Raw genomic sequence first — 12,544 nt, 5'->3', positions numbered from 1 at the left:
ATGATCTTATATTTGGAATTTATTGAAAAACAACCGTTTCTTTTTGTAGGAGTCTGATGTTAGGAAGTTAATTAAGGCTACAAAGATGAAAGAGAAAAGAATTCGGAAGGCATTTAGAGAGGTGAGTTAGATTAGTATGTAATGTTTGATTGTGGACGTGGGTTCTGAGCGTCTGCTCTCTTATGAGTGATGCTCGAATCTTGTGGCCTTTTTGGAGCTGTTTTCCCTATACAGTCTATTCCACCTGCCTCATCGTCCTAGAGTAATCAGTTTTTATTCTGGGCTTCTGTTGTTTTACTACAACAGAGGTCATTGTGGATGGAAATATCTGATTTCTACATATTCCTGAATTTCTTGTAGTTACTACGTAACTGTGACCAGGGAGATAAACCATGTAGAAAACAAATCTACTAATGTATATGTACATTGGTGTATTTTATGACAAGCAACCATGACTAATTCCTTATCCTTTCCTTTGATTAGGTCTGTCTCAAGGAAAAAATAAAGTTACAAGCAAGGAGCTAGAATTGAAGTCAAATGGTGGAAGAGGTATGTTCTAAGACGAATTGACGTCTTTTTATTTTGCTTTTTAATTTGATGAACCCTACACCGATTTAAGTCTGAATTGAATTTATTGAAGACTTGGTTTTACATGCACTACCAACTGAATATCTTTATCTTTAATTCAAAATGTTCATAGAAATGAGGGGGTCATTATTAAAAGAATTTTCTTTTTTAAAGGAATCTGAGAAGGGAATAAATAAAAGAGGCCGGTCTTACATATCACTAGGAACTTAAATAAGATAGGTGAGTCTCTTTTTTTTGTTATGCATTATTTACTGCACTGCAGTTTATTTGTTAAAGTGATGAGTGTTACTTTGTATTTGCTACTCTTGATAAGATTATGATGAAAAACATTCCACCATAATGCTTAACTGATTTCAAATCCAAGAAATTACTCATTCTTTTCTACTTTGCTGGAATACTGATTTTCTCAATGTTTTTTTTTCCCCCATTTAGGATGAAGCTTGCTCCTCGAGATGCATAACGGGCAAGGATTACATACAAAAATGGTAATAAAAAAATTAGTTTTGAATATTTTCATTTGAATTAAATGATGAGGAATAATATATAATTGACAAGCATATGTCTGAAACATACTTTGACATGAGTAACATTAACGTCTGACATAACTTTTCCTTATTCATGCATCTTCTGTATTTTTTAAATACGACTTTCATAATTAATCTTTGTTCTTTTTTTTGATATAGGCTCGAAAAATAAAAGTGAAGAAGCATGCAAGGATTTTTCTTATATGTAAGTTTGTTTTCTTCTCGAAAAGGATGGGTGTTAATTCAATAAAATGAGGAAGCAAACGGATTCCCCTTCGTTGCTTTTATCAACGACATATCCTAAATCTGATAGCTACCTCAATCTATTGACATTCTCCATCGTTATTTGATTATAATACTAACGAAAGGCATTTATTTTCTTGTTTAGATTCCTCTTCTACTCAGGATATCATCTACAAACATATTATTCTCTCTATGTAAGTTTGGATGAATTAATTTATCATTCTCAATAGTTCTTGTTTTATGATGATCAACTCTTGGCTGTCATAATACTTTTTATGTAGCTGTTGATAAAATTTAAAGGTTTCAATTATAACACTGAAGAGTTCTACAAATATATATATATATATATATTTAGACCCTAATCATTTGCTTATTTTTAATATTTTCTTATGTTTTATGTTGTTGTATTTAAGAATGAACCTACTCGAGTCTCGGGTGCTAAAGTGGTTGTCTCTTGGAATCTCAGAAAAATCAAATTTGGTAAGTTCTTATCTCTTTTATTTAACGTCGTTGTTTCCATGATGAGTTTGATACCGCCCCAGGCATATTCATACCTTGATGATAGGTTTTTAAATCTGAAAATGACTAGAACGTTAATTGAATTTTTTTCACTCCTACTAATAAACATGAGTTATTAATTTTTTTTATTCATTTTTGAAACCTAGGGTTAAAACACTTGACTTGTGCAGAATAAAGGGCAAGATTACTTTCAAATCAATATATTGAGGTGAGTCAAAAGGCTTTTTATGTTATACTTTCATGATGAAAACAAATTCACAGACCTGTTCTGAAAAGAAAATACTTGTGGACATCATTCTCACCTGATAATTTTTCAAGATAGACAATTAATATTTTCTTGTGATGCTAACTTATTTTTAACAAAAAACTTTTTATTTTTATTTTAAAGAAGTCCATTCTCTTATTCTGAGGATTCTACTTGATTACAGTTCAAGGTGAGTTTGAATATTGTTTATAAGGCTTTTTAATTTAAATGATGAATAAATTCATAGACCTGTCCTGAAATAAGACAAACTTGTTGACTTAATTCTCACCTGACTCAATAGTTTATATATATATATATATATATGTCATCAAAATAATTGCTTGTCTAAGAATGCTTTGTTTTTAATTTTTAGATTGAATGTTTCTTTGAACTGGTGAATGAGGAGAGACATATTTGAAAGCTATGGTAAGTTCTTTTATTCTTAATTTTTGCTGATCAAAAAGCAGATAATTGGTGAATGTATCATGGTGTTTTTGTGCTGTGTGCACATTTACAATTTCCTGCCTGATGTCATTTTCTTATCTGCTGAGAATAAATTTATTGTTCCACCTGTTCAGTATTATAATCCATGACTGATTCAGTCTAAGACGATAAAACAATAATTTTAATAGGGTGTTTGAAGTAAAACCTAAATGTTCAAATTTAGACATCCATAATTGAATCCTGAACTTTGCATCTTTTTATTTTTTCAGAATTCATTTACTTATGGAGTAAACTGGCCTACTGACCTGAATCATATTGATGGTAAGTTATCTTGCATTGATAATTAGTTAATTTTGTTTATTTGCCGGAATTAGTGGAATGCTTAAAAATCCTCAATTTTTTAAGACATTCTCGTACCGGCAAAAAGTACAATGAGTCTCGTAATCTCCTTTATTCCTTGGGTTTTTGACGACATGTTAATAACTTGAAGGAGATACTGATGACATTAAAAAAAACAAAAAATGATTTTAATAAGTAATAATTTGAATAACTGGTATTTTATTAACTTAAATATTTTGTGTTGTAGGAAAGAAAGTGAAGGGACTTGAAGGGATATAAGTCATTATTGGAATAATATAACCAACTTCTTGGTGATTTAATAAAGGTAAGCATTTTAATGACATACAATCATAAGTAGAATGCTGCTAAATGATGAACAAAACAAACAGGGACGTAATTCTGATTTGTAGAATTGAAGAGATCATTGTTTTACTTTTAAACTGATTTTTGTTTTGTTCATGTCTGGAGCTCTGAATGATATGTACGACTCAGTTTCTAATTATCCTCCTTTCTTTGATTTATGTAGGTAAGGATTATGTATGATGAACTTTACTTAAATATATACTGAGGATATGTTCACCTTCTCTGCAAATGCTCATTTGCTTAAGAATTCTTTAAACCTCAAAAATAAATGTGGACTTAAGTTTACGGCTATATGTTTAAACTAATCGTATATGATCGGGAATAGAGTTCACTACAAAGAGGATCTTTAATAAAAGATTCTTTTTTTCTTCTCATCATCTCATATATATCTTAATTTTTCTTTAAAGGTTTATTTGAGATGCTAAATGTAATAAGCCGGAAAAATTTATAGGATATTCCTTCAATAATCCTTTTTTTCAAGGTAAGCATCTGTTATAATATCTAAATATAATTACAACCCCACTTAATTAAGCCGACTTTTAGATGTTACTCAATATTCTAGAAGTGTGCTAAGGGTGGGCAAATTAAAGTGATGATATGTGTATGGTGTCATTCTTTTCTTAGTAGAGGATACCAAAGAAATTTTATGCACAATGTCCTTTCCTTCCAAGGGATGTAATGACTTAAAATTTGTGTTCGCTTCGTTTTATTTTTCAACTGAAGTTAGCATTTCTTTTTTTTTCTTTTTTTTCACAGGATAATCGTGGAATATTTCCTTGGGTCTGAGATGGGCACTTTATTCATCTTTAGAGAGGTAATTAAATGTCTTTGAATTTATATTTATGTAGTACATAAAAAAATGAAAAATAAAAGCTCTGAATTACATTTAGTGATGACTTAGATGACGAGACTGAGATTTTTGGTGGAGTAGTCTATATATTGACGTTCTGTCGATTTAGATGATGCCATCAAAATCGCTTGTTTGATTGACAAACGAGGCATTTGTCTGAAATTAATTTTGAGCTTTTTCAAATTTTTACTTTTATTTTAAGTTTTACTTTAGTTCTTTTTCTCATTACTAAAGAATTTTTTTTTCTTCTTTTTATAGGAGAATTTATTTTATACAGAAGACATCGTTTCCTATTAATTTAGAAGACTTGAAGAGATAAAAGGTAAAATAATTGTAGCTCCATATATTATTTACTACTTAAATTAGAATGATGATTGATTTTGATTGATTTTAAAATTCATGATAATTTATAATTAATGCGGATATGAGCCTGAAAATGTTAACACTTTTAAATGGATTTGCATAATATAATATGAGGAAGCAATGAATTGATTATTTTTATTTTTCAACTTTTCAGATATAAAATAATGCTCAAGATAGAAGTACCTTTCTATGTAGGAATATTTAAGAGGTATGCCATTCATTACTTATTTTGATGAGGTTTTTATTTCGTCTCTTGGACCCAACGTTCCTTAAATTTCATGGAAAAGATTGGTATCTCTATGACGATAGATAAATCTTCAGTTTTGTCATAGTTGGTCAGGATCATTTATGCCATTGACTTGACCTCTCCAACATCACATACAATTCCTTAAAATATCACTGGTTTTCAAGTGATTATTTATAGTTCTTCTTTTTGCTTTTAGGATATGGAGAAAGGAAACTTCAAGATAATCAGGATGATCATAAGGTGAGTTTACAACTCTTTTTAAGTTGCAAAGGATGCTAGTGGTTTAATAATTTAAAAAAAAAAAAAAAAAAAACCTTTGCCTGATGACAACTTTTCCGCTTATTATCAGAAGTTTCTTTTGATTGAAAATTTGCTTCCTGAGTCTTCGGTTCAAAAATATGTTTTTTTTTTCTTTCCAATTTTAGTGCAAATGATTAATATTTTATTCTTTGTTTCAGGTATGTGCTTTCACTTTTTGATGAGAATTTATTTTTAGCAGAAATACGAACCGTATTTATTATTAATACTACACAAGTTTTTCATAATATTTAATTATCTATTATGTATCTTATAACTATATCATGAAAAATGAATGAGAATAAAGGAGTTATGAAGATCAAAGTATGGGTTATGGCTGATTGTTTGGTTGGTTGATGGTTGGGGTTTTTTTCTTCCTTCCTTCCTCCCTCCTTTCCTTTCACTCTATCCTCTTTGAGATTCGTACGAACTTAGTAAAAAAAAAAAAAAAAAATACTGAAGTTTTGCGTTTTATTTATTGATTTAATTTGGAATCCGATTGTGGCTGTTATTTTGTATTCAAAATATATCGTCGTGTTGAACGATGCAGATCCAGCTCCAGTTACGATCTTTAATATCGTAGGCTTGGCGTTTTCATTCTGCTAAATTAATGATTGCAGTGCTCAGCTATGTCCCGTTGTTTCCTTATATATCATGGGATCGGGATACGCAGTCTGCGAACAGCGCTTCCTTCTCGTTTTTTTCTTCTTCTTCTTCTTCAATAAGATGGAACTTGCTTTATTTGTTGTATGTGGTGGGAATATATATATATATATGTACATACACCCCGTGAATTGAAAATATGAGCTACGTGCGGATTTGAAAAGTAAGTTATTCTTTGATATGTCTTATTGATGATGTTGCGATTCCAGCTCCGAATAGAAGATTCAAACTTTTAGTTCGGCGTTTCAAAATCGCTATATTAAGGATTTCTTGCGGTTAGCTATGTCTTCCTATTATACTTTCCTAGATAGGAAGACACGCACCCTGATACATTTACATACCTATATTATGTTGTATGATCTTATATTTGGAATTTATTGAAAAACAACCGTTTCTTTTTGTAGGAGTCTGATGTTAGGAAGTTAATTAAGGCTACAAAGATGAAAGAGAAAAGAATTCGGAAGGCATTTAGAGAGGTGAGTTAGATTAGTATGTAATGTTTGATTGTGGACGTGGGTTCTGAGCGTCTGCTCTCTTATGAGTGATGCTCGAATCTTGTGGCCTTTTTGGAGCTGTTTTCCCTATACAGTCTATTCCACCTGCCTCATCGTCCTAGAGTAATCAGTTTTTATTCTGGGCTTCTGTTGTTTTACTACAACAGAGGTCATTGTGGATGGAAATATCTGATTTCTACATATTCCTGAATTTCTTGTAGTTACTACGTAACTGTGACCAGGGAGATAAACCATGTAGAAAACAAATCTACTAATGTATATGTACATTGGTGTATTTTATGACAAGCAACCATGACTAATTCCTTATCCTTTCCTTTGATTAGGTCTGTCTCAAGGAAAAAATAAAGTTACAAGCAAGGAGCTAGAATTGAAGTCAAATGGTGGAAGAGGTATGTTCTAAGACGAATTGACGTCTTTTTATTTTGCTTTTTAATTTGATGAACCCTACACCGATTTAAGTCTGAATTGAATTTATTGAAGACTTGGTTTTACATGCACTACCAACTGAATATCTTTATCTTTAATTCAAAATGTTCATAGAAATGAGGGGGTCATTATTAAAAGAATTTTCTTTTTTAAAGGAATCTGAGAAGGGAATAAATAAAAGAGGCCGGTCTTACATATCACTAGGAACTTAAATAAGATAGGTGAGTCTCTTTTTTTGTTATGCATTATTTACTGCACTGCAGTTTATTTGTTAAAGTGATGAGTGTTACTTTGTATTTGCTACTCTTGATAAGATTATGATGAAAAACATTCCACCATAATGCTTAACTGATTTCAAATCCAAGAAATTACTCATTCTTTTCTACTTTGCTGGAATACTGATTTTCTCAATGTTTTTTTTTCCCCCCCCCCATTTAGGATGAAGCTTGCTCCTCGAGATGCATAACGGGCAAGGATTACATACAAAAATGGTAATAAAAAAATTAGTTTTGAATATTTTCATTTGAATTAAATGATGAGGAATAATATATAATTGACAAGCATATGTCTGAAACATACTTTGACATGAGTAACATTAACGTCTGACATAACTTTTCCTTATTCATGCATCTTCTGTATTTTTAAATACGACTTTCATAATTAATCTTTGTTCTTTTTTTGATATAGGCTCGAAAAATAAAAGTGAAGAAGCATGCAAGGATTTTTCTTATATGTAAGTTTGTTTTCTTCTCGAAAAGGATGGGTGTTAATTCAATAAAATGAGGAAGCAAACGGATTCCCCTTCGTTGCTTTTATCAACGACATATCCTAAATCTGATAGCTACCTCAATCTATTGACATTCTCCATCGTTATTTGATTATAATACTAACGAAAGGCATTTATTTTCTTGTTTAGATTCCTCTTCTACTCAGGATATCATCTACAAACATATTATTCTCTCTATGTAAGTTTGGATGAATTAATTTATCATTCTCAATAGTTCTTGTTTTATGATGATCAACTCTTGGCTGTCATAATACTTTTTATGTAGCTGTTGATAAAATTTAAAGGTTTCAATTATAACACTGAAGAGTTCTACAAATATATATATATATATATATTTAGACCCTAATCATTTGCTTATTTTTAATATTTTCTTATGTTTTATGTTGTTGTATTTAAGAATGAACCTACTCGAGTCTCGGGTGCTAAAGTGGTTGTCTCTTGGAATCTCAGAAAAATCAAATTTGGTAAGTTCTTATCTCTTTTATTTAACGTCGTTGTTTCCATGATGAGTTTGATACCGCCCCAGGCATATTCATACCTTGATGATAGGTTTTTAAATCTGAAAATGACTAGAACGTTAATTGAATTTTTCACTCCTACTAATAAACATGAGTTATTAATTTTTTTATTCATTTTTGAAACCTAGGGTTAAAACACTTGACTTGTGCAGAATAAAGGGCAAGATTACTTTCAAATCAATATATTGAGGTGAGTCAAAAGGCTTTTTATGTTATACTTTCATGATGAAAACAAATTCACAGACCTGTTCTGAAAAGAAAATACTTGTGGACATCATTCTCACCTGATAATTTTTCAAGATAGACAATTAATATTTTCTTGTGATGCTAACTTATTTTTAACAAAAAACTTTTTATTTTTATTTTAAAGAAGTCCATTCTCTTATTCTGAGGATTCTACTTGATTACAGTTCAAGGTGAGTTTGAATATTGTTTATAAGGCTTTTTAATTTAAATGATGAATAAATTCATAGACCTGTCCTGAAATAAGACAAACTTGTTGACTTAATTCTCACCTGACTCAATAGTTTATATATATATATATATATATGTCATCAAAATAATTGCTTGTCTAAGAATGCTTTGTTTTTAATTTTTAGATTGAATGTTTCTTTGAACTGGTGAATGAGGAGAGACATATTTGAAAGCTATGGTAAGTTCTTTTATTCTTAATTTTTGCTGATCAAAAAGCAGATAATTGGTGAATGTATCATGGTGTTTTTGTGCTGTGTGCACATTTACAATTTCCTGCCTGATGTCATTTTCTTATCTGCTGAGAATAAATTTATTGTTCCACCTGTTCAGTATTATAATCCATGACTGATTCAGTCTAAGACGATAAAACAATAATTTTAATAGGGTGTTTGAAGTAAAACCTAAATGTTCAAATTTAGACATCCATAATTGAATCCTGAACTTTGCATCTTTTTATTTTTTCAGAATTCATTTACTTATGGAGTAAACTGGCCTACTGACCTGAATCATATTGATGGTAAGTTATCTTGCATTGATAATTAGTTAATTTTGTTTATTTGCCGGAATTAGTGGAATGCTTAAAAATCCTCAATTTTTTAAGACATTCTCGTACCGGCAAAAAGTACAATGAGTCTCGTAATCTCCTTTATTCCTTGGGTTTTTGACGACATGTTAATAACTTGAAGGAGATACTGATGACATTAAAAAAACAAAAAATGATTTTAATAAGTAATAATTTGAATAACTGGTATTTTATTAACTTAAATATTTTGTGTTGTAGGAAAGAAAGTGAAGGGACTTGAAGGGATATAAGTCATTATTGGAATAATATAACCAACTTCTTGGTGATTTAATAAAGGTAAGCATTTTAATGACATACAATCATAAGTAGAATGCTGCTAAATGATGAACAAAACAAACAGGGACGTAATTCTGATTTGTAGAATTGAAGAGATCATTGTTTTACTTTTAAACTGATTTTTGTTTTGTTCATGTCTGGAGCTCTGAATGATATGTACGACTCAGTTTCTAATTATCCTCCTTTCTTTGATTTATGTAGGTAAGGATTATGTATGATGAACTTTACTTAAATATATACTGAGGATATGTTCACCTTCTCTGCAAATGCTCATTTGCTTAAGAATTCTTTAAACCTCAAAAATAAATGTGGACTTAAGTTTACGGCTATATGTTTAAACTAATCGTATATGATCGGGAATAGAGTTCACTACAAAGAGGATCTTTAATAAAAGATTCTTTTTTTTCTTCTCATCATCTCATATATATCTTAATTTTTCTTTAAAGGTTTATTTGAGATGCTAAATGTAATAAGCCGGAAAAATTTATAGGATATTCCTTCAATAATCCTTTTTTCAAGGTAAGCATCTGTTATAATATCTAAATATAATTACAACCCCACTTAATTAAGCCGACTTTTAGATGTTACTCAATATTCTAGAAGTGTGCTAAGGGTGGGCAAATTAAAGTGATGATATGTGTATGGTGTCATTCTTTTCTTAGTAGAGGATACCAAAGAAATTTTATGCACAATGTCCTTTCCTTCCAAGGGATGTAATGACTTAAAATTTGTGTTCGCTTCGTTTTATTTTTCAACTGAAGTTAGCATTTCTTTTTTTCTTTTTTTTCACAGGATAATCGTGGAATATTTCCTTGGGTCTGAGATGGGCACTTTATTCATCTTTAGAGAGGTAATTAAATGTCTTTGAATTTATATTTATGTAGTACATAAAAAAATGAAAAATAAAAGCTCTGAATTACATTTAGTGATGACTTAGATGACGAGACTGAGATTTTTGGTGGAGTAGTCTATATATTGACGTTCTGTCGATTTAGATGATGCCATCAAAATCGCTTGTTTGATTGACAAACGAGGCATTTGTCTGAAATTAATTTTGAGCTTTTTCAAATTTTTACTTTTATTTTAAGTTTTACTTTAGTTCTTTTTCTCATTACTAAAGAATTTTTTTCTTCTTTTTATAGGAGAATTTATTTTATACAGAAGACATCGTTTCCTATTAATTTAGAAGACTTGAAGAGATAAAAGGTAAAATAATTGTAGCTCCATATATTATTTACTACTTAAATTAGAATGATGATTGATTTTGATTGATTTTAAAATTCATGATAATTTATAATTAATGCGGATATGAGCCTGAAAATGTTAACACTTTTAAATGGATTTGCATAATATAATATGAGGAAGCAATGAATTGATTATTTTTATTTTTCAACTTTTCAGATATAAAATAATGCTCAAGATAGAAGTACCTTTCTATGTAGGAATATTTAAGAGGTATGCCATTCATTACTTATTTTGATGAGGTTTTTATTTCGTCTCTTGGACCCAACGTTCCTTAAATTTCATGGAAAAGATTGGTATCTCTATGACGATAGATAAATCTTCAGTTTTGTCATAGTTGGTCAGGATCATTTATGCCATTGACTTGACCTCTCCAACATCACATACAATTCCTTAAAATATCACTGGTTTTCAAGTGATTATTTATAGTTCTTCTTTTTGCTTTTAGGATATGGAGAAAGGAAACTTCAAGATAATCAGGATGATCATAAGGTGAGTTTACAACTCTTTTTAAGTTGCAAAGGATGCTAGTGGTTTAATAATTTAAAAAAAAAAAAAAAAAAAAACCTTTGCCTGATGACAACTTTTCCGCTTATTATCAGAAGTTTCTTTTGATTGAAAATTTGCTTCCTGAGTCTTCGGTTCAAAAATATGTTTTTTTTTTCTTTCCAATTTTAGTGCAAATGATTAATATTTTATTCTTTGTTTCAGGTATGTGCTTTCACTTTTTGATGAGAATTTATTTTTAGCAGAAATACGAACCGTATTTATTATTAATACTACACAAGTTTTTCATAATATTTAATTATCTATTATGTATCTTATAACTATATCATGAAAAATGAATGAGAATAAAGGAGTTATGAAGATCAAAGTATGGGTTATGGCTGATTGTTTGGTTGGTTGATGGTTGGGGTTTTTTTCTTCCTTCCTTCCTCCCTCCTTTCCTTTCACTCTATCCTCTTTGAGATTCGTACGAACTTAGTAAAAAAAAAAAAAAAAAATACTGAAGTTTTGCGTTTTATTTATTGATTTAATTTGGAATCCGATTGTGGCTGTTATTTTGTATTCAAAATATATCGTCGTGTTGAACGATGCAGATCCAGCTCCAGTTACGATCTTTAATATCGTAGGCTTGGCGTTTTCATTCTGCTAAATTAATGATTGCAGTGCTCAGCTATGTCCCGTTGTTTCCTTATATATCATGGGATCGGGATACGCAGTCTGCGAACAGCGCTTCCTTCTCGTTTTTTTCTTCTTCTTCTTCTTCAATAAGATGGAACTTGCTTTATTTGTTGTATGTGGTGGGAATATATATATATATATGTACATACACCCCGTGAATTGAAAATATGAGCTACGTGCGGATTTGAAAAGTAAGTTATTCTTTGATATGTCTTATTTGATGATGTTGCGATTCCAGCTCCGAATAGAAGATTCAAACTTTTAGTTCGGCGTTTCAAAATCGCTATATTAAGGATTTCTTGCGGTTAGCTATGTCTTCCTATTATACTTTCCTAGATAGGAAGACACGCACCCTGATACATTTACATACCTATATTATGTTGTATGATCTTATATTTGGAATTTATTGAAAAACAACCGTTTCTTTTTGTAGGAGTCTGATGTTAGGAAGTTAATTAAGGCTACAAAGATGAAAGAGAAAAGAATTCGGAAGGCATTTAGAGAGGTGAGTTAGATTAGTATGTAATGTTTGATTGTGGACGTGGGTTCTGAGCGTCTGCTCTCTTATGAGTGATGCTCGAATCTTGTGGCCTTTTTGGAGCTGTTTTCCCTATACAGTCTATTCCACCTGCCTCATCGTCCTAGAGTAATCAGTTTTTATTCTGGGCTTCTGTTGTTTTACTACAACAGAGGTCATTGTGGATGGAAATATCTGATTTCTACATATTCCTGAATTTCTTGTAGTTACTACGTAATTGTGACCAGGGAGATAAACCATGTAGAAAACAAATCTACTAATGTATATGTACATTGGTGTATTTTATGACAAGCAACCATGACTAATTCCTTATCCT

The 12,544-nt window shown here is 30.4% G+C and overlaps 1 long non-coding RNA gene and 2 other non-coding genes across 20 annotated transcripts in view; all 3 read left to right on the top strand.

The window, feature by feature from the left end:
• LOC121124087 (uncharacterized) overlaps window positions 1–12,544 on the top strand; it is a 60,387-nt gene that overhangs the window by 6,395 nt on the left and 41,448 nt on the right. For 12 of the 18 annotated variants that reach the window (XR_011781681.1, XR_011781674.1, XR_011781675.1 and 9 more), the window contains 20 exons: window positions 50–121; window positions 484–549; window positions 742–807; window positions 1,021–1,073; window positions 1,272–1,317; window positions 1,501–1,835; window positions 2,021–2,082; window positions 2,263–2,308; window positions 2,492–2,544; window positions 2,832–2,883; window positions 3,149–3,226; window positions 3,672–3,745; window positions 4,021–4,078; window positions 4,373–4,436; window positions 4,632–4,964; window positions 5,183–5,847; window positions 6,089–6,160; window positions 6,523–6,588; window positions 11,217–11,881; window positions 12,124–12,195. This is a non-coding gene — a long non-coding RNA (uncharacterized lncRNA). The remainder of the gene's footprint in view (window positions 1–49; window positions 122–483; window positions 550–741; window positions 808–1,020; window positions 1,074–1,271; window positions 1,318–1,500; window positions 1,836–2,020; window positions 2,083–2,262; window positions 2,309–2,491; window positions 2,545–2,831; window positions 2,884–3,148; window positions 3,227–3,671; window positions 3,746–4,020; window positions 4,079–4,372; window positions 4,437–4,631; window positions 4,965–5,182; window positions 5,848–6,088; window positions 6,161–6,522; window positions 6,589–11,216; window positions 11,882–12,123; window positions 12,196–12,544) is intronic. The other 6 variants (XR_011781671.1, XR_011781678.1, XR_011781682.1 and 3 more) reach the window with 6 other exon arrangements.
• On the top strand, window positions 3,781–3,918 carry LOC121124943 (small nucleolar RNA snoR639/H1). The gene has a single exon (XR_005866477.1). It is a non-coding gene; the product is annotated as a small nucleolar RNA snoR639/H1 (small nucleolar RNA).
• LOC121124944 (small nucleolar RNA snoR639/H1) lies at window positions 9,818–9,955 on the top strand. The gene has a single exon (XR_005866478.1). It is a non-coding gene; the product is annotated as a small nucleolar RNA snoR639/H1 (small nucleolar RNA).

The sequence above is a fragment of the Lepeophtheirus salmonis genome, chromosome 9 (assembly GCF_016086655.4).
Source record: "Lepeophtheirus salmonis chromosome 9, UVic_Lsal_1.4, whole genome shotgun sequence".
In the NCBI taxonomy this organism is placed as follows: Eukaryota; Metazoa; Arthropoda; class Copepoda; order Siphonostomatoida; family Caligidae; genus Lepeophtheirus; species Lepeophtheirus salmonis.
Note: the sequence above shows the minus strand (reverse complement) of the source record. Positions and strands in the feature narration are given on the sequence as shown.